General features: G+C 48.3%; 1 protein-coding gene across 3 annotated transcripts in view; it reads right to left on the bottom strand.

Annotated features, from left to right (window-relative positions):
- SRSF11 (serine and arginine rich splicing factor 11) overlaps nucleotides 1–22,266 on the bottom strand; it is a 214,799-nt gene that overhangs the window by 105,658 nt on the left and 86,875 nt on the right. The gene's annotated exons all lie outside the window — the stretch shown is intronic.

The raw sequence follows: 22,266 nt of genomic DNA on the forward strand, positions 1-22,266 counted from the left end.
AGGTTTTTTTCAGTAAATTACAGGTAAGTTACTTTTTACATTACTTTTCTAACTCAGTGCTAGGTACCTAGATTCAGTACTGGGACATTTCCTGCAAACAGGTAAATAAATAAGTTTTGGTTATTTGTGCGATTTTGAAAGAATATTTTTAGATTTCAAAACTCGACACTTAAAACTTTTTGGAAGAAAATTGTCAATGGTACCCTATGGAGGAAATGGAATATGCTACTTACCAGTATGCATCTGTTCTTGGCATGTAGAGCTGCAGAGTTGTACACTTAGCATAGATCGCCATCTGGTGTTGGGCCCGGATGTTTGCAGTTTGTTTTTGTTCTTTGGACAGTCTTTGGAAGTCACGGGTTCGGTGACTCCTCCTTCGGTCCGTACTGCGCATGGGCTTCGGCTCCATCCTCAGATTGTTTTTCGCCAACAGGGAAATGATGGAGCGTAGTAATAACAGTGAGAAACCCATGTGTGTTGTATCTAAATAAGATGGACTGGAACGGATACAGGTAGCCGGGGAGGCAGGTGAGCGTGTACAACTCTGCAGCTCTACATGCCAAGAACAGATGCATACTGGTAAGTAGCATATTCCGTTCGAGGCATATGAGCTGCAGATTGTACACTTAGCATAGATTATATAGCAGTACCCAACCTTAGCGGCGACCACCGGTATCCGTTGCAGTGGTTTGAAAAAGTGTCTTTAGTACAGCCTGGCCCACACTAGCTTGCTGCTTGGAATGCACATCTACACAGTAATGTTTTGTGAAGGTGTGCGGTGTTGACCATGTGGCTGCTTTGCAGATGTCATCTAAGGGTATGTTCCCTAGAAAAGCCATAGAAGCCCCTAACTTTCTAGTAGAGAGGGCTTTAGGTGGAACAGATAATGTTCTTTTTGCCTTTTGATAGCAAATTTGTATGCACTTTACAATCCACCTAGCTATCCCTGATTTAGAGATGGGGTTGCCTTTATGTGGTGGAGAGAAGGAGACGAACAATTGTTTAGTCTTCCTGAAAGGTTGCGTTCTTTGTATGTAATACAGCAAAGCCCTCTTAACATAAAGTGTGTGTAAAGCCCTTTCTGCAACAGATTGAGGTTGCGAGAAGAAGACCGGTAATTCCACCGATTGATTGAGATGGAAGGGGGAAATGACCTTGGGCAGAAACTTCGGATTTGTACGAAGTATGACCTTGCTGTGATGTATTTGTAGGAAGGGTTCCTGTATAGTGAACGCTTGTATTTCCCCAACCCTTCTAAGGGAAGTGATAGCTACGAGAAAAGCTGTTTTCCAGGTGAGAAACTGTAGCTCACATTTATGCATTGGTTCGAAGTGCGGACCCATTAGCCGTGTAAGAACTAAATTTAGATTCCATACAGGGGAAGGTGGTGCCCTGGGAGGAATTACTCGTTTAAGGCCTTCCATGAAGGCTTTAATAGCGGGCACTCTGAACAGTGATAAATGCTGTCTGTTTTGTAGATAAGCAGCGATCGCTGCTAGGTGTAGGCGTATGGATGAATATGCCAGGTTACACCTGTGAAGATGGAGCAGATAGCATATGATGTGCTGTATGGATGCATCTAAAGGGTTGATTGTATTGTTACGGCAGTAAATTACAAATCTTTTCCACTTTGCGGCATAGCATGCTCTAGTGGTAGGACGTCTGGCTTCCAGGATGATGTTCATGCAATCAGGGGGAAGGTTAAGGTATCCAAATTCTAAGATTTCAGGAGCCAGATCGCAAGGTTGAGCTGAGCTGGGTCCGGGTGCCTGATTTCTCCATGGTTCTGGGTTAGGAGGCATGGGGATAGGTGCAGTTTTTGATGTGGTACCACTGATAGTTGTAGTAGTGTGGTGTACCACGGCTGCCTGGCCCACGTCGGAACTACTAGAATGAGTGTGAGGGAGTGCTGTTGTAGCTTCCTTACCACTAATGGAATTAGCGGGAGAGGTGGAAAGGCGTATGCAAATCTGCCTGACCAGTTCATCCATATCGCATTGCCCTTGGACAATGGGTGTGGGTATCTGGCGGCGAAGCTTGGGCATTTTTTGTTTTCGTGGGTGGCGAAGAGGTCTATGTGAGGATGCCCCCACTGTTGGAAGAATGGGTGAAGAACTTGTGGATGCAGTTCCCATTCGTGTAGTTGTTGCGTTTGTCTGCTGAGCAGATCTGCCATGGTGTTTTGTACGCCTGGAATGTGCTGTGCCAGGAGAAAGATGTTTTGGGGAATTGCCCATCTCCATATGCTCTGGGCTAAGCGGGAGAGCTGGGGAGAGTGTGTTCCCCCCCGTTTTTGGATATAATACATTGCAGTCATGTTGTCTGTGCGAATGAGGACGGCTTTGCCCGAAATCTGTTTTTGGAAAGATTTTAGGGCTAGAAAGATCGCCAAGAGCTCCAGATGGTTGATGTGGAGCGATTTATGCTGTGGCGTCCATAGACCTTGCATTGTGAGGTGTAAGAGGTGCGCTCCCCAGCCGGAGAGCGATGCGTCCGCTGTTAGAATCACCTGAGGAACCGGGTCCAGGAACGGCCGCCCTTTGGAAAGGTTTGTGGTGTTCCACCACTGCAGAGAGTGATGGGTGCGGCCGTCCACCAACACCAGATCCGTCAGCTGACCCTGGGCCTGGTTCCACTGTTGTGCTAGGCAGTCTTGAAGTGGACGCATGTGGAGTCTTGCATGGGGCACTATGAAAATGCAAGATGCCATCATTCCTATGAGCTTCATAAACACTCTTGCTGGAAGAGAGTGTTGAGGAAGGAATGTTTTGCGTAAGGCTTGAATGCTTGCGATTCTGGCTGAGTTTGGATAGGCAATACCATTGGAGGTGTCTATAGTGGCCCCGAGATATTGCTTTGTGTGAGATGGTATGAGGTGGGACTTTTGGTAGTTCACCGTGAAGCCTAGCTGGTGGAGCAATTGGATGGTGCTGTTTGTATGTTGCACACATTGGTCGTAGGACGCGGCTTTTATCAGCCAGTCGTCTAAGTAAGGGAAGACGTGAATATGTTGACGTCTGAGGTGTGCTGCTACTACCGCTAGGCATTTGGTAAACACCCGTGGTGCGGTGGTGACCCCGAAGGGGAGAACCGTGAATTGGTAATGCTGCCCATCCACCACGAACCTGAGGTACTTCCTGTGAGAGGGGTGTATTGGAATGTGAAAGTATGCGTCCTTCAGGTCCAAGGTAGTGAGAAAGTCTCCCTGACAGAGGAGCGGGAGGACTTGTTGTAGGGTGACCATGTGGAAATGGTCTGAATGTATGTAGGCATTTAGAGGCCGGAGGTCCAGAATGGGCCTCAGGGTCCCGTCTTTCTTTGGTATTAAGAAATAGAGAGTAGATTTTGCTGATTGACGGGGACCTGCTCTATAGCGTGTTTTTGGAGGAGGGAGAGTACCTCCTGTTTGAGCAGTGTGGAATGTTCTTGAGACATTGGATGGTGCCTTGGTGGGATATTGGGTGGGGTAGATGTTAGCTCGAGACAGTACCCTGATCGAATAATTTGGGTCACCCATTTGTCCGATGTTATGGACTCCCATGCGTGGATAAAGTTTTGTAGTCTGCCCCCGACCGGAGTGGGATGGTCTGGGGGGAGCGGAGGGAAGTCATTGTGCGGGCGGGGTGGCAGAACGGGTGGTGTTAGTTTTGCCCCTGCCCTTATTGTTGTTGCCTCTGTAACCACCCCTTTGGTTGCCCTTTGAAAAGGTATTTTGAGGAGGGGACTTGTAGGAGGTAGAGGCGCTATCGGTGGAGAAGCCTCTGCCTGTGCTACGAAAGGAGGAGCGTCGAAAGGAACGTTTAGGGGTCTGTGTTTGGAGTGCCCCCATAGACTTTGCTGTGTCTGTGTCCTTTTTCATCTTTTCCAACGCTTCGTCCACCTTTGGCCCAAAGAGAGTTTGTTGGTCAAAAGGGTGATTGAGTATGGACGCCTGGACTTCAGGCTTGAACCCTGAGATCCTGAGCCAGGCATGACGACGAAGCAGGACACTGGTATTTATGGCTCTAGAAGCAGTGTCGGCTGCATCGAGGGCACACTTAATGGAGGTGTTTGTAATTAGTTTACCCTCCTGTATCAGGTCATGAGCCTTGCGCTTGTGTTTTTCGGGGAGGTGCTGCATAAGAGCCTCAAGTTCGTCGTAGTGTGCTCTGTCATAGCGCGCAAGTAGTGCTTGTGTATTTGCAATGCGCCACATGTTTGCAGCTTGGGAGGCGATGCGTTTGCCAGACGCGTCTAAAAGTTTTGATTCCTTGTCTGGCGGTGGGGCTTCTCCTGAGGACTGGGAGTTAGCCCGCTTTCTAGCTGTGGAGACAACTAGGGAATCTAAGGGAGCAGGGCCCTTAATGTATGCAGGGTCTGTGGGTGCCGCCTTGTACTTTTTTTCTATTCTAGGGTTCAGTACCCTGGCCATGACAGGGTCTTTGAACACCTCTGCGGCATGCTTGGTGACACCTTTAAGCATGGGCAAAATAGACGTGGATTTGTCCTGAATGTCAAATGTGTCCAGTAGGAAGTCGTCTTCCACTGGTTCGCTGTGCATGTCCACCCCATGGTAGTGTGCTGCTCTCTGCACTAAGTGATGAAACCCTAAGGAGTCCTCTGGAGGAGACGGCCTGGATGGGTATAGGTCGTCCTGAGGCATATCAGGTATGTCAGGGTTGTGGTAGTCTTCCCATGGGTCTGGGGTCCCCGGTGGAGTGGGGTCCATTGGGGCGTCCGCCGGGTCATAATCCGGGTCCCCGTCATCCGGATCTGGGGACGGGGTCGGGGAGTGATGAGGTAAAGGTGGCGGAGACCTGGGAGGGGGTGGAGGAAGTGGAGGAGGCAGAGGAGGAGGTAGTGGGGAGGGCACTCTGAGGGGAGAAGTAGCAGAGTCCTTCCGTTTGGGTGGTGGAGGAGGAGCCGGAGTGTCAAGGCGTCTTTTCTTGACAATTAAAGTCAATAGCCCAGTCTTTGGATCTTTAGATAGAGTCTTTTGCAAAGGGTCTGGTGTAAACAGAGCCAGTGGCGCTGAATCGTCCGCTGGCGTCGATGATTTCGGAGCCGAGGGCTTCGATGGTTTCTGTGCGCCATGCTTTTTTGGGGCCTCCGGTTTTTTCGGCGTCGAAGGAGTTTTCGGCGCCGGAGCGTCGGTGCCGACAGGTTTGTGTTTGGTCGGCACCGAGAGTCCAGGCTTCGGCACCGGTGGCTTCGGAGTCGAGCTGGGTAGTACTTTCTTCGGTGCCGGATGGTGTTTTTCGGCACCAGGCGTCGGCTGGCTCGAGCCCGAGCTGCCGTGAGACTTTTGAGGCTTCGACACCGGGCCCGAAGGTGGGGTGATAGAAGCTGTGTGCTTGGTTTTACCCAGGCCTGCAGGCGAGGGTGTAACCTGAGTCTCTTTGGTTTTGGGCGCGGGGGTGGGAGGGGGTACAGTACTCACGACCCGCTGCGCCGGTGTGATGTCCTCCACGTCGGAGTCGTCGGCCTCGGAAGCGCTGACGACGACGACGTCCTGCTCGGTGTGTAGTTGCCCCGAAGCTTCGGCGCCGTCTCCGAAGATGTCCGGTGGAGCTGCGGACGATGAGTGCGCCATGGTGCGTCGAGCTCTTCGATCCCGGATGGTCTTTTTTGATCGAAAAGACTTACAGGCGGGGCAGTCCCTGGCCTCGTGTTCTGGAGAGAGGCAAAGGTTACACACCTGATGGAGGTCTGTGTGGGGAAATTTAGACCCACATTTTGGGCACTTTTTGAACGGAGTCCTTTCCATCCGCCGGGACCGGAGTCGAGGAGGGCCCGAAGGCTGGTGCCGATGTACGGAATGGAGAAAAGTGCCGCTTCGAGAGATGAAGATATGATGAAGAAACTCGAAGAACGAGGATTTTCCGTCGAGGCTGGAACCGTAGAAGTTCGAAGCCGGAGCACGAAGTATCACATCCGAGCCCGATGGCGGAAAAAAACAATCTGAGGATGGAGCCGAAGCCCATGCGCAGTACGGACCGAAGGAGGAGTCACCGAACTCGTGACTTCCAAAGACTGTCCAAAGAACAAAAACAAACTGCAAACATCCGGGCCCAACACCAGATGGCGATCTATGCTAAGTGTACAATCTGCAGCTCATATGCCTCGAACATAGGCTATCGGTTCACAGGTAAGTTATCGACTGTGGGAGTTAAGGTTCTGGGGTTAGACTCAGGGATCCCCCAGGGTCAGTGATGCACTGCTCCCTTAGCAGCACTAGGGCAGCCGGGTGCGGAGTGTTGAGGCCCATTGTTATCCAAAGGGGGATAGGGGGCCTCGGGTTGGTGGCTGCTGGCAAGCAGTCCACCGGGTTGTGGGATAAAAGCTCCTAGGGTTGAGGTCAGGGAAAATGGGGAAACAAAGTAGCACAAAAAGGTGCACCCTCAGCTTCACTGGGGCAGCTGGGTGCAGAGTGCTGTTTCGACGTTGGGCGCCCTGTTTTCTATGGAGAACCTCCGGTTTGCAATAGCATTGTAGGCAGGGAGACGAAGGACTTCTGGGTGCGACCACCTCTTGGAGAGGTAAGTTGGGAAGTTAAGGGTTGGTTAGGCACCGTTCGTTTGGGCACTCAAGGCCGTGGGGCATCAGGGGCATCAGGTGCAGTGGTGCCTTTTGGGGTCGGATCTTCTTACCAGCTCCTGGTCGCGGTTAGGGCAGCCTTCTGGATTTAGACTGCAGGCATCGGCTGGAGGCTTGAGGGAGGTCAGGGGTCGCTGGATCTCAGGTCAGGATCGCCAGGGTGAACTCCTCGTGGTGTTTTTCCACTCTAGCTTGGGCTGGGTTCGGCGGGTGCACAGTGGGCTGAATTCGCTGTCTCTGGCTGCTGCCAGAGGTTGCAGTTGAACAAATCTGGTGTTCACGGGAGAAGCAGTCTTTGGAAGTGAAGGCAGGCAGGTAGGACCTCTGGGGTTTTCAAAGTTTCTGGCTGCAGGGGACACCGTGATTTCGCAGTAGCAGGTTTGAGGGGAGACAGGCCTGTAGGGCTGGAGCCAAGACAGTGGGCGTCTTCCTCTTGTTAGCTGGCTGCACGGCTGTTCGGCCCTTCTTTTCTTCTTCTTCCACAAGGGTGGCCGGGTGCAAATCAGCATATGGCGCCGTATGTAAGTAAATGGGACTCGCACAAATAAGCTGAAGGCTCATGCCAGGAAGCTGGACGAAGGAGACCACCAGCTAGGTAGGCAAGTTGAAATGTCGATGAATGCCTGGGCACCGTCGGCTGGGCTCCCCAAAGTTGGGGGGCTGAGGATGCAGGGATGCCTTTAGATGCCGGATTATCTTTGCCGGCCGCGGTCAGGGTGATCCTTCAAGATGAGGCTGCAGGCATCTTCGTGTAGCCCAGGAGAGCTCAGCCAACACTAGACTTGAGGTAGGGATTGCTAGGGAGACTTCACAGGACAGGTGAGTCACTCACTCAGGCCGTGGGCGTCTGGGGCAGAGCGGGGGTGTCTGGTGCAGAGTGGGAAGGCGTTGCGGTTCCAGCTGGATCTGGATGCTTGAAGTGTTTTTTTTGTGGACATAGTCGCTGTCCTCGTAGATCTGGTCTTTGTTGAAGAGCAGGCAGTCTTACTCGGGTTTCTGGTAGTCGCTGGCTGTAGGACAGGCGTCGTCTTTGCAAGGTCTTTAAGCGGGAGACATGCCAGTAGGGCTGAGGCAAAATCAGTAGTCTTCTTCAGGCTTGGCTACATGGCGTCTTAGTCTTTCTTCTTAGGTGTAGGAAGCTGGGTTTTTCTTGCAGTAACCTCCCCGCCCCCACATTTTTTGCCACACTACTAATGCACTTTGACTTGATGTGCCCTGGGTCCCTGCTAATCAGGTTCCCAATGGCCCGTGTTCTTTACCAAAACTAACTTGTACCCCAAATTGGCACCTCTCTGGCCACATGTCAGTCCCTTGTAAAAGGTAGAAATGGGTAGCAAGGGCACTGTTGCCATGGAAGGGGCCTCTAAGGCCTGCAGCACTTATTGTGCCACCCTTAGAGGCCCTGTACCTTTAAACACACTGTAGGAAGCTGGCTCTGTATATGCTATACCTGTAGGAAGCTGGCTCTGTATATACTAAACCAAAGTGAGGTATAGTGTGCACAGAGTCCCAAAGGTAGGCAGAGTTAAAGTTAGATAGCACCTTACTCTATTTGTGGTAATGTGGTCGAGCAGTAAGTCTTTATCAGACGGCAGTGTTAAGCATTTGTTCTACACACTCGGTCAGCAAATGAATTCACACACTAAAATAACTGAACTTCACACTAATTGTCTTATTATAAAAATATTCTTTTAGTTATTTTATTTGAACCAAGGAAACCTGGCATAGGTATGTGATAAGCAAAAAATATACAGTTTGTAACAGTTTGGATTGCAATTGTAAATGCACTTTGTTTTGACTTACAGTATTGTTTCTGAGAAATGCAATGCTTTGCAAATACAGTACATATACTTTGTATTGGATTTTCAGTAAAATAACTTTTCTTACACAGTGTAGTTTGCCTGGATACTACACTGGGACATTTCCTGTACACAGGTAAGTAAAGGAGAGTACATTTAAAAAAAAAAAAATCTTTAGTTTTTCAAACTCCACACTTTGCCTGTTTTTCTTAAAACAGTCAATGTTATCCTATGGAGGAAAGGAATATGCTACTTACCAGTATGCATCTGTTCTAGGCATGTAGAGCTGCAGATCTATACACTGTGCATAGATCGCCATCTGGTGTTGGGCCCGGATGTTTGCAGTTTGTTTTTCCTCTTGGAAAGTCTTTGCAAGTCACGAGTTTGGTGACTCCTCCGTTCGTATTGCGCATGGGTTTCGGCTCCATCCTCAGATTGTTTTTCGCCAGCAGGGAAAGATGGAGCGTAGTAGTAACAGTAAAGAAACCCATGTGTATTGTATCTAAATAAGATAAGACTGGAACGGATACAGGTAGCCGGGGAGGCGGGTGGGCGAGTATAGATCTGCAGCTCTACATGCCAAGAACAGATGCATACTGGTAAGTAGCATATTCTGTTCGAGGCATATGAGCTGCAGATTATACACTGTGCATAGCTTACATAGCAGTACCCAACCCTAGCGGCGACCACCGGCATCCGTTGCAGTTGTTTGAAACAGTGTTTGTAGTACAGCTTGGCCCACACTAGCTTGTTGCTTGGTTTGCACATCTACACAGTAATGTTTTGTGAAGGTGTGCGGTGTTGACCATGTCGCTGCCTTGCAGATGTCATCTAGTGGTATGTTCCCTAGGAAAGCCATAGAAGCCCCTATCTTCCTTGTAGAGTGGGCTTTAGGGGGAACTGATAGCGTTAGTTTTGCTTTGTGGTAGCAAATCTGTATGCATTTTACAATCCACCTAGCTATCCCTGATTTGGAAATAGGGTTGCCTTTATGTGGTGGGGAGAAGGAAACAAATAGCTGTTTTGTTTTCCTGAAAGGTTGTGTTCTCTGGATGTAATAAAGTAAAGCCCTTTTAACATCCAGTGTGTGTAAGGCTCTTTCCGCAACTGTTTGGGGTTGCGAGAAAAAGACTGGTAATTCTACCGACTGGTTTAAATGGAATGGAGAAATGACTTTGGGTAGAAATTTGGGATTGGTGCGGAGTACAACCTTGTTGTGATGCATCTGAAGAAAAGGTTCCTGTATAGTGAGTGCCTGTATTTCACTAACTCTTCTGAGGGAAGTGATGGCCACTAGAAAAGCTGTTTTCCATGTGAGAAATTGCAGCTCACACTTATGTCGAGGTGTAACCGAATGGAAGTATATGCTAAGTTACACATTGGTAAATGGAGTAAATAACATATAATGTGCTGTATGGATACATTTAAAGGATTGATTGCGTTGTTGTGACAGTAAACAACAAATCTTTTCCACTTTGCTGCATAGCACGCCCTAGTAGTAGGGCGCCTAGCTTCCCTGATAATGTTCATGCAATCAGGGGGAAGGTTAAGGTATCCAAATTCTAGGACCTCAGGAGCCAGATCGCAAGGTTGAGTTGAGCTGGGTCCGGGTGCCTGATCTCTCCATGGTTCAGGGTTAGTAGGCATGGCGAGAGGCGTAGCTTTTGCTGTGGTACTACTGAGAGTTCCAGCAGTGTGGTGTACCACGGTTGTCTGGCCCATGTTGGAGCTACCAGGATCAGAGTTAGGGAATGCTGCTGTAGCTTTCGCACCACTAATGGAATTAGTGGGAGAGGTGGAAAAGCGTATGCAAATTTGTTTGACCAGTTCATCCATATCGCATTGCCTTCGACAATGGGTGTGGATATCTGGCGGCGAAGCTTGGGCATTTTTTGTTTTCGTGGGTGGCGAATAGGTCTTTGTGTGGATGCCCCCACTTCTGAAAGAACGGGTGAAGAACCTGTGGGTGAAGTTCCCACTCGTGGATCTGCTGTGTCTGCCTGCTCAGCAGATCTGCCACGGTGTTTTGTACTCCTGGGACGTGTTGGGCTAGGAGAAAAATCTTTTGGAATTGCCCATCTCCATATGCTCTGTGCTAACAGAGAGCTGTGGAGAGTGTGTGCCCCCCTGCTTTTGAATGTAGTACATGGCAGTCATGTTGTCTGTGCGAATGAGGACTGCCTTGCCTGAAATCTGTGCCTGGAAGGATTTTAGGGCGAGGAAGATCGCCAGGAACTCCAGATGGTTGATGTGGAGTAACTTCTGTTGCGGCGTCCACGTGCCCTGTGCTGTGAGATGTAACAGATGAGCTCCCCAGCCGGAGAGCGATGCATCTGCTGTTAGGATTATTTGTGGGACCGGGTCCAGGAACGGTCGACCTCTGGAAAGGTTTGTGGTGTTCCACCACTGCAGAGAGCGATGGGTGCGACCGTCTACCAACACCAGATCTGTCAGTTGTCCCTGGGCCTGGTTCCATTGGCGCGCCAAGCACTCTTGGAGTGGACGCATTTGGAGTCTTGCATGGGGCACTATAAAGATGCAAGAGGCCATCATCCCTATGAGCTGCATAAACACTCTTGCTGGGAGAGAGTGTTGACATAGTAATTTTTGACGCAGCGCCTGTATTTTTGCAATCCTGACCGGATTGGGATAGGCTATGGGTTTTGAGGTGTCTATGGTGGCACCAAGATACTGTTTTGTGTGTGTGATGGTACCAGGTGGGATTTTTGATGGTTCACCGTGAAACCTAGCTGGTGAAGTAGTTGGACCGTAGCGGCGGTATGTTGCACACATTGTTGGTAGGACGTGGCTTTTATCATTATCAGCCAATCATCCAGATAGGGGAAGACGTGAATGTGCTGTCTTCTGAGGTGTGCAGCCACTACTGCCAGGCACTTGGTGAAAACCCTTGGTGTTGTCGTTACCCCGAACTGGAGCACCTTGAACTGGTAGTGTTGTCCGTCTACCACGAACCTGAGGTACTTTCTGTGAGACTGGTGTACTGGGATGTGAAAGTACGCGTCTTTTAAGTCCAGAGTGGTGAGAAAATCGTTCTGGGAGAGAAGTGGAAGAACCTGTTGGAGGGTTACCATGTGAAAATGGTCTGAATGAATGTAGGTGTTTAGAGGTCTGAGATCTAAGATGGGTCGTAGGGTCTCGTCTGTCTTTGGAATTAGAAAGTACAAGGAGTAGACCCATAAATTTTGTTGATTTATGGGGACCTGCTCTATTGCTCCTTTTTGCAGGAGGGAGATCACCTCTTGTGTTAGTAGCGAAGTATGTTCTTGCGACATAGGGCAGTGCCTGGGTGGAATGTTGGGGGGGTGTTGATGTTAATTCCAGGCAATACCCTGACTGAATAATTTGTGTCACCCATCTGTCTGAGGTGATTGTCTCCCAGACGTGAAGGAAATGTTGTAGTCTGCCTCCGACCGGAGTGGAATGGTCTGGAGGGAGCGGGGGAAAGTCATTGGGCAGGAGGTGTGGCAGAGCGGGCGGTATTTGTTTTGCCTCTGCCCTTATTATTATTGCCTCTGTATCCGCCTCTTTGATAACCCTTCGTGAAGGTAGATTGAGGAGGGGATTTATAGGACGTGAATGCACTGTCTGAGGAGTAGCCTCTGCCCGTGCTCCGAAAGGAAGAACGGCGAAAGGAGCGCCTGGGAGTCTGTGTTTGTAGGGCTCCCATTGATTTCGCCGTGTCTATCTTTTTTCAAGGGCTTCGTCTACTTTGGGGCCAAATAGATGATCTTGGTCGAATGGGTGATTTAATATAGAGGCTTGAACCTCTGGTTTAAACCCTGAAACCCTGAGCCAGGCATGGCGACGGAGAAGGACACTGGTGTTTATGGCCCTGGAGGCTGCATCTGCTGCATCTAGGGCACATCGTATCGAGGTATTGGTGATTGTTTTTCCCTCTTGTATAAGTTAGTTAGCCCTAGTATTGTACTTTTCAGGGAGATGGTGCATGATGGTCTCTAACTCCTCATAATGCGCCCTGTCGTAACGGGCCAACAGTGCTTGCGTATTGGCAATACGCCAGATATTGGCCGCTTGTAACGCAGTGCGCTTCCCTGACGCATCTAGGAGCTTGGATTCTTTGTCAGGTGGGGGCGCCTCACCTGATGCCTGAGAATTTGAGCGCTTCCTAGCTGTAGATACCACTAGGGAGTCCAATGGTGCAGGGCCTTTAATGTAAGAAGGGTCTGTGGGGGCGGCTTTGTATTTTTTCTCTATCCGAGGGTTTAGGACCCTGGCCCTGACTGGGTCTTTAAAAACCTCAGGGGCATGTTTAATTACGCCCTTTAACATAGGTAGAATGGCAGTGGACCTATGTGTATCGTCAAAGGTGTCTAGAAGAAAATCCAATCCACTGGGTCGGTATGTAACTCCACCCCGTGGTAGTGTGCCGCCCGTTGTACCAAATGGTGAAAACCCAAGGAATCTTCAGGAGGGGATGGCCTAGATGGATAAAGCAAGTTATGGCACGCTGTGTGCGTGTCAAAAGGAGTTGCACAGCAATATGCACATAAGTGAACAGTATTCACGAGTGTGAGAAAGTGCCATCTTTCTTGCATGGTATGCCCCCACTTTTTGCTAAATTGCTGAATGTACTTCGATTGAGTGTACCCTGGGTTCCTGCCAATCAGGTGCCCAGGGCCTATGTTCCTTCCTTAAACCACACAAACCCCCAAATTGGCAAACCCTAGCCACATGTCAGCCCCTAGTAAATGGTACCCTAGGTACCCAGGGCCTTGTGACCAGGGAAGGCCTCTAAGGGCTGCAGCACTCATTGTGCCACCCTCAGAGGCCCTGTACCCTTACACACACACACTGCCCTTGCAGGCTGAGTGTCTGGGTGCAGGACAAAACAAAGAGTCGACATGGCACACATCACTGTGTACCATGCCCATCACCTACACTGCCAAGGCATATGTCAGCCACCCCTCTAGCTGGGTGCATTACGCCTATGGTGTGGGCACAGGAGCAGGAGCCCTGTGCCCCTACAGTACCCAGGTCCATTCCTGGGCACTGTAAGTGCAGTGCTGTCATTTAAGAATACATGGTGCTGAGAGCTTGTCAAACACGAGCTCCACAGCACCATATTGGCAACACTGAAGCCGGGGAAGTTTGGTATCAAACTTCTCAGCACATTGAACCCACACTGATGCCAGTGTAGGATTTAATGTACTAAGCGCCCCAGAGGGCATCTTAGAAGATGCCCCCTTACAGCTAACTTGCAATCCACGTCTGCTCTGAGGCTGCCCAGGCTGCCACACAGCAGACACGTTGCTGGACCCCTGGGTGGGAGAGCCCCTGCTCTCCCGGGCCTGCAACAATGCACATCCTGGGTGAGGTGAGAAATCTCCTCCCCCAGGATGAGCAAAGGGAAGCTTCAAAGGCATGCCGCCAGTTGGAGTTTCCCCAGGCCACTGCAACCCCCCACTCTGGCGGGAAGCTTGGCCGGAAACCCCATACAAGGACAGGGGATGTGCCAGCCTGCCCACCCCACCCCTCAGGTGGGGGAGGCGAGGTGAAGCACATCTCCGGGCTCTCGCCATCTTGAAGATGGGAGGCCCTACCCTATCAGGATTAGGCTACTGCCCCCCTCCCACAGGAGAGAGGCAGGATAGGGGGTGTACCCACCCCAGGACAAGGACCCATTGGTCCCTGGCCTTCACCTACCTGTAACGCCCCTAAATCTAGTATTTAGGGGCACCCTGAACCTTCCTTCCTTAGATTCCAGATAGAAAACGACAAGAAGAGCAAGAAGAACAAAGACCTGCCCTGCAGCTGCTAAAAAGAGAAGACGACACCAACTGCTTTGGCCCCAGCCCTACCGGCCTGTCGACTCTCGAACCTGCACCAGCGCGGCATCCCACGTGGCCAGCAACCTCACCAACCCCGGAGGACCTGGCTACCTTTTAGCTCTAAGCCCCTGGGACTCCCACGAGTAGAGGCTCTACTCAAGAAACCTACTTGCTATCCCTGGCACCAGCCCGGGACCGCGGACCCAACACACTCTGCACCAGCCAAGCCTGGCCAGTGCCGGAGTGGACAAAGACCCAGAGGACGACCCCACGGCGACTGTGACCCAGAGTCCGGCACCCAAGGAACCCCCTCGACATCCCGGAAGAAGCCTGCAGCCTCAGAACCAAGTGCCACCCCAGCCGCGATCAACCAGAGGGTAAGATTCCCGACGTCAAAAGGCACCCCTGCGCCCGGCGCCCCCCTGTGCCCAATCCCGGGGTACCCACCTAACCTACAACTACCCAACTTACCTCTCGAAGTGGTGGTGGCACCTGAAACATCCTCGTCCCCGAGCCTGCAGCCTCTTTCCAAACCGGAACCTTCCCATTGATTTCCATTGAGCGCCCTAAGGCTCAAAAGCACCCTGCACCCAGCCGCCCGAGTGGCCCTGGCAGTGCCCTCTCTACACTAACCTACTTCCCCACTTGCCCTGAGCAAGTGACCAGGAGCCCAGCTCCCACAGCCGCGTGGCTTGCCAGACAGCAGCCACCAACCAAGGCCCCCCTATCCCTCATAGGATAACATTGGGCCCAACTCTCTCTGCACCCGGCCGTCCTGAAACCGCTGAGGGTGAACCAACTGTACCTACCTGACACTGGGGGACCCCTGAGTCCATGCCCGGAATTTCAACACTACCAGTCGAGTACTTACCCTTAAACCGCTAACTTCATTTTCCTCATAGGGTAACATTGACTGGCTTTTTCTTCAAAAATCTTCTAAGTGTGAACCTTTCAAAACTGCAAAAATTCAGCAAAAATCAGCCAAGTGACAAAAACGAATTTACTCACCTGCTCCTAGGTGAGCTCCCAGTGCTGGATCTTGGTGCCCAGCCCTGACTCTGAAAAGTGTTCACAACTATACTTACTTCTAACTCATTTTTCTCCCATAGGAAACCATTGTCTGCTTTTCTGTGAAATTTCTTCTAAGTGTCTACTTTTGCAAATTTGAAATATTCTTTTAAAATCGTACCATTTCTGCAAACGAAATTACTTACCTGCTTTTGATAAGGACCCCAGTCCTGGGTCTAGGCACCCAGTCCTAGATTACTAAAGTAACGATAAAGTACTCTACCTGCAATTTGAATTTCTTGCCATAGAGATCCATTGAATGTTTTCTGTGAAATATTTTCTAAGTGTTAACTTTTGAAATAGCTAAATATTATTTAAAAATCATTACAGTTATTAAGTCGACTTTCATCACTTGATTATGAATACTGACCCCAGGCTGGTTCTAGGATCCAGACCTGGAATTCCAAAAGTAATCTGAAAAGTAATTTATTACAAATAACCTGAATTTACCATTGAGCTCAATGCATTGTTATGTTTAGGAAATAGGATTGTTTATTGCAACCAACTGTGACTGTTTACACAAATTTATTGCTTGAAACAAAAGTATTTATATTCAACCTCTCATTCTGAGAAAGTATATTTTTACCCCCTTGTGGTTCTAAAAATAAAACAAGCATATATTTTATATATACAAATCATTGGCCTAGAGTTCAGTTATTGAGTTTGTGAAACCATTTGCTGACTGAGTGTGTACAATAAATGCTTTACACTGTCCTCTGGTACTGCCTTACTGCTCGACCAAGCTACCACTTTTGAGAGTAAGGTCATACCTAACTTTGACCTCTATCAGCCTCTGGGGGACTGTGGACTCTGTACACCCTGTACCTATTAGGGAACAGTATATACAGAGCCACTTTCTCGCAACGAGTATTCCATGGTTTTGTCAAGTTCATCCATTTGTTTCAAAATATCATCATTAGTTTAACCATCACGTCAGGGGCCAAAAGTTTCTATGTTTCTAGCGTCTTCATGCTCCGAGATTGCCCATCCGGGCCTATTCGCAGGCGAGGCAGAAACGTCATGCTTTACAAAACGTGTAATTTACCCAAAGCAGATGGATAAAGGTCATCCTGTGGGACATCTGGGATGTCCGGATTGTTATAATCATCCCATGGGTCTGGAGATCCAGTAGGGGTGGGATCTTGTGGCACATCTGCTGGATCATAGTAAGGGTCCCCCAAATCGTCTGGGACAGGAGACAAGGTGGGGGAACGATGAGGTGGAGAGGGTGGAGGAGGAGGTGGGGAAGGCACCCTGAAAGGAGAGGTAGCAATGTCCTTTCTCTTTGGAGGTGGAGCTGGCTTGTCCAAGTGTCTCTTTTTTGAAGACAATGTCAAGTGTCCAGTCTTTGGATCCTCGGTGAGGTTTTTTTTGCAAAGGATCCGGTGTGAAAAGCTCCTGTGACACTGATTGTTCGGTCGGCGCCGAAGGTTTCGGGGCGACGGCTTTTTAGGTTTGTCGAAGCCGTGCTTCTTTGGAACCTCCGTTTTTTTGGTCAGTGCCGAAGAAGGTCTCAGGACGGGAGTGTCGGTGCCGAGGGTCTTGTGGTGTTTGGTCTGCGCCGGAGGGGCAGGTTTCGACCCCGAAGGCTTCGGTGCCGGGTTCGGTGTTGAGGTGGAGGCCGATTTTTTCTACGGTGCCGAAGGGTGTTTCTCGGCACCGGTGGTCGGCTGGCTCGAGCCCGAGCTGCCGGAAGGCTTAATAGGCTTCTTTACCGGGCCCGAAGGTGGGGTGTGAGAAGCAGTGTCCTTGGTCTTGCCTAGGCCCGGAGGCGAAGGTGTGACCGAAGCCTTTTTCGGTATCGCCGGGGTGATGTCCTCCCCATCTGAGTCGTCGGCCTTGGAAGCACTGACGAGGTCGTCGTCCTCCTGTTCGATGTCCTGCTGTCCCAGAGCTTCGACGTCGTCCCCGAAGATGTCGACTGGAGCAGAGGTCGAGGAGTGCGCCATGTTGCGTCTAGCCCGTCGATCTCGAATGGTCCTCTTTGAGCAAAAAGACTTGCAGGCGGGACAGTCTCGGGCCTCGTGTTCTGGGGAGAGGCAGAGGTTGCACACCTCATGGAGATCGGTGTGGGGAAACTTGGACCCACATCGAGGGCACTTCTTGAAGGGAGTTCTTTCCATCAGCCGAGACCGGAGCCGGAATAGGCCCGAAGTCCGCCGTCGACCACCGGAATCGAAGAAGTGCCGAAGAGAAGACGAGTAAGATGATTTATATCTTTGAAGAAGCTCGATGAGCGAGGATTTGTGCGTCGATCGGTGAACTGGGAAGTTCGGAACCGGAGCGCGAAGTATTACATCCGAGCCCGATGGCGGAAAAAAACAATCTGAGGATGGAGCCGAAGCCCATGCGCAATACGAACCAGAGGAGGAGTCCCCAAACTCGAGACTTCCAAAGACTTTCCAAGAGGAAAAACAAACTGCAAACATCCGGGCCCAACACCAGATGGCGATCTATGCACAGTGTATAATCTGCAGCTCGTATGCCTCGAACATAGTGTTATCGGTTTTAGGGTAAGTATTCGGTTGAGGTTCTGGGGTAGACTCAGGGGACCCCAGGGTCAGGGATGAACTCTAGTTACACCCTCAGTGGCACTAGGGCGGGCGGGTGCAGCATGCTGAGGCCCAATGTTATCCAATGGGGAATAGGGTGCCTCTGGTTGGTGGCTACTGACGAGAAGGCCACTTGGTTGTGGGAGCAAAGCTCCTGGACTTTAGTTCAGGACAAATGAGGAAACAAAGTAGCACCAAATGTGCACCCTCAGAGGCACTAGGGCGGGCAGGTGCAGGGTGCTGTTTCGACATAAGGCGCCCTGTTTGTTATGGGGAACCTATGGTTTGCAAAGGCACTGCAGGCTTGTGGACGAAGGTCTTCTGGGTGCGACCACCACTTCGGTTGGGATGTTGGGGGTTGGTTAGGCATCGTCAGTTTGGCTGCCCAAGGCCGTGGGAGTTGGGTGCCGGGGTGCCTTTTAGGGTTGGATCTTCTTACCAGCTCCTGGTCGCAGTTGGGGGAATCTTCCAGATTTAGGCTGCAAGCATCGGCTGGCGGTTTGAGGCAGGTCAGGGGTCGCCGGATCTCAGGTTAGGATCGCGGGGGGACTGCCTCATGGTGTTTGCCCACTTGAGCTCAGGTGCAGAATGGTGTGGATTCAGGGTGTCCGTCCAGTGGTTGGAGATTAACAAATCCGGTGTTCATGGGAGACACAGTCTTTGTGGTTGAAGGCAGGCAGGTCCTCCGGGGTTTGGGGTTGCTGGCTGCAGGACACACCGGGATTTCGCAGGAGCAGGTACGAGGTGGAGACAGGCCGGTAGAACTTGGGCCAAGTCAGTGGGTGTCTTCCTGTTAGCTTCGGCATGGCTGTACAGTCCTACTCCATTTCTTTTAGTTTATTCTGGTCCGAGGAAGCAGGGTTCAGGGGTGTCCCTAAATACTAGATTTAGGAGCATTACAGGTAGGTAAAAAGGTTGGGACTGATGTGAGAAAGTGGCTCTGTATATACTGTTCCCTAATAGGTACAGGGTGTACAGAGTCCACAGTCCCCCAGAGGCTGATAGAGGTCAAAGTCAGGTATGACCTTACTCTCAAAAGTGGTAGCTTGGTCGAGCAGTAAGACAGTACCAGAGGACAGTGTAAAGCATTTATTGTACACACTCAGTCAGCAAATGGTTTCACACACTCAATAACTGAACTCTAGGCCAATGGTTTATATATATAAAATATATGCTTGTTTTATTTTTAGAACCACAAAGGGGATAAAAATATACTTTCTCAGAATGAGAGGTTGAATATCAATACTTTTGTCTTAAGCAATAAATTTATATAAACAGTCATAGTTGGTTGCAATAAACAATCCTATTTCCTAAACATAACAATGCATTGAGCTCAATGGTAAATTCAGGTTATTTGTAATTAATTACTTTTCAGATTACTTTTGGAATTCCAGGTCTGGCTCCTAGATCCAGCCTTGGGTCAGTATTCAGAATCAAGTGATGAAAGTCGACTTAATAACTGTAATGATTTTTAAATAATATTTAGCTATTTCAAAAGTTAGCACTTAGAAAATATTTCAAAGAAAACATTCAATGGATCTCTATGGCAAGAAATTCAAATTGCAGGTAGAGTACTTTATCGTTACTTTAGTAATCCAGGACTGGGTACCTAGACCCAGGACTGGGGTCCTTATCAAAAACAGGTAAGTAATTTCGTTTGCAGAAATGGTACGATTTTAAAAGAATATTTCAAATTTGCAAAAATAGACACTTAGAAGAAATTTCACAGAAAAGCAGACAATGGTTTCCTATGGGAGAAAAATGAGTTAGAGGTAAGTATAGTTGTGAACACTTTTCAGGGTCAGGGCTGGGCACCAAGATCCAGCACTGGAGGCTCACCTAGGAGCAGGTGAGTAAATTCGTTTTTGTCACTTGGCTGATTTTTGGTGAATTTTTGCAGTTTTGAAAAGTTCACACTTAGAAGATTTTTGAAGAGGGAGACGCGCGAGCGCGCGAAACAAGATGGCCGCCGTGTAGAGTGCTCCGGCGTTTTTTCGCCCGTTTTTCGTTAAAAACGACGATTCCTGTCAGTTTTTTACCGCAAATGAGGTCGCTTGGATGCTGAGCATCTTACCTGTCGATTGCTGAGTTTTTCTTGGAATTTGGGCGCTGTCTGAGGCGTTTTCCAGTGTCCAGCCTCTGCCTCCAGCTCTCCCTTCAGGTATTCCCAGCTTTGTCTGTCAGGGGGCGGAGCAAGCATTCAGGAAAGGGCCTGGCTTGGGCCTAGCCACTCCCATAGCCTGGTATAGCTGCTGCACCAGCTTTAATAAGGATATTCTTACTGCTGCGGTATTTTTTTCCTTCATTTTTTCTGCGTTGTTGCTGTTATTTTTGCAATTTTGATATTTATTTTATTGTTATTATTATTATCCTACTTTTGCTACCAAATCAACATGGATAATAAAAATATTCATCCGAAAAGAAAGCAGCAGGTTTCACCTCCGCCAATTAAATCAAAGGCGGTAGAGTCAACAGAACCTTCATTATCCTTAATTTTGGAGGAAATTCAAGCGCTTTGTGTGAACACAGATGCTATTGCCTCAGAGATTAAAAATGTTCGAAAGGAAATGGCGAGTATGTCAATGAAAATATCTGATAATGCAATTAAAATACACGATAATAAGGCTAAGCTTGAGACTTTCACTCCTCTTGTAGCTAAAATATCTCCTTTGTCTACCCGGCTCCTAGAGATGGAAAATCGTAACAGACAATACAATTTACGCATTTTTAATTTACCAGAGGATGTGGAGAGTGGCAACTGTAGGTTGTATTTGGAAAATTTGATTCCTGGGCTTCTACAAATTAAATTTCCAGAAAAATTTGAGATTGACAAGGCCCATAGAATCCCTTCACATCGCAATCCTCAACATACCAAACCTCGTCAAATGATTTTCAAAGTCCTCAGACATCATCATTTGGTTTTGATTCGAAAGGCAGCACGAGAGATTCCTTCCTTAATGGTCAATGGGAATAAAATTTTTATTCATCAAGACTTTGCCAAGGAAACAGTCTCAATCCGCAAGGAATTTTCTACTCTTCGGCCTTAACTGCGAAGTCTTGGATTCAAATATGGTCTTTTTGACCCTTCAACAATGCGTATCTGGAAAGACAATCTGTCAAAATCTTTTCAACGTCCTGAGGACTTGCGTCAGTTTTTGGATCAACGTTCACAGCAATCCATGGATACTCATGACTCTAATACCTGATTATAGCTAATTTCCTTTTTGTTTTCTGACAGGTTAATGAACCATTACTACATTGGGCTCCAACGGTTAGGTCATGCTTGTTGAGCGTATGTGCGTCTCATCTTTGATATTTTTGTACCCTGTTTGTCATTTTCTCCTTTTTTTAATTTTTTCACCTCCTTTTACTTGTTCTGGAGCTACTATTTTCTCTCATTATCGTTCTCCTTCTTTTCTTTTTCTCCTCTTCTTGATTTTTTCTTCTTTCTCTCTTCATTATGGCTAATATCCACAATATTAAAGTTGTTTCACTAAATGTTAAAGGTTTACGTCATCCAGTTAAGCGTACAAAAATCTTAGATTATTTAGGTAGTTGTAAGGCAGATATTTGTTTTCTTCAAGAGACTCATATAGATGACAACATTTTAAATTATATGAAAAAGAAATGGGTAGATACTATTGTTTCATCACCTGCAATTGGTAAAAAAAATGGGGTGGCTATTTTTGTTGCGAAAAAATTGCATTGCCAAGTCTTAAGCAAAATTTCGGATGCAGATGGAAGATTTATTATAGCAAAAATTAAAATTCATGATTCAGTCATATTTTTGCTCAATGTTTATGGTCCTACTGCGGATGACCCTCTTTTTTGGTCTAATATTACCACCGAGGTTCTAAAGTTGGGTAAAGTTCCTTTAATTGTTGGAGGTGACTTTAATGTTATTGCTGACCCATTATTGGATAGAATATCTAGTACTAAATTTCGCCCTCCTAAGGTTTTTCATGCTTTTAAGTCATTTATTCATAACACCAAATTAGTTGACATTTGGCGTTTGCACTTTCCCACAGAAAAGTGTTTTACATTTTTCTCTAATCCACATAATTCGCATTCTAGAATTGATTATTTTTTAGTCTCCACACAATTAGTCCAATCTGTTAAGACTCCTAAGATTGGTAATATTGATATCTCAGATCATGCCTTGATTTCTTTTGTTCTGAATTTAACTTCAACTTTTGCAAACCAAACTAGATGGCGTATGAATACTGGAATTGTTCTTAATGAACATAATAAGCCTAAAATCTTAAATGCTATTCAGGACTATTTTTTACTCAATCCTGAAGGTTCCACTTCCATGGTCAATAGATGGGACGCCTTTAAAGCTTACATTAGGGGTGTAACTATTTCAATTATGGCCTATGAAAATAAAACATTCAACGCACGTATCAGGTGTTTGGAAAAACAAATTGCGAAATTTGAAAGGCTTTTTATTTCATCAAATGA

This window comes from Triturus cristatus, chromosome 4_2 (genome assembly GCF_964204655.1).
Source record: "Triturus cristatus chromosome 4_2, aTriCri1.1, whole genome shotgun sequence".
In the NCBI taxonomy this organism is placed as follows: Eukaryota; Metazoa; Chordata; class Amphibia; order Caudata; family Salamandridae; genus Triturus; species Triturus cristatus.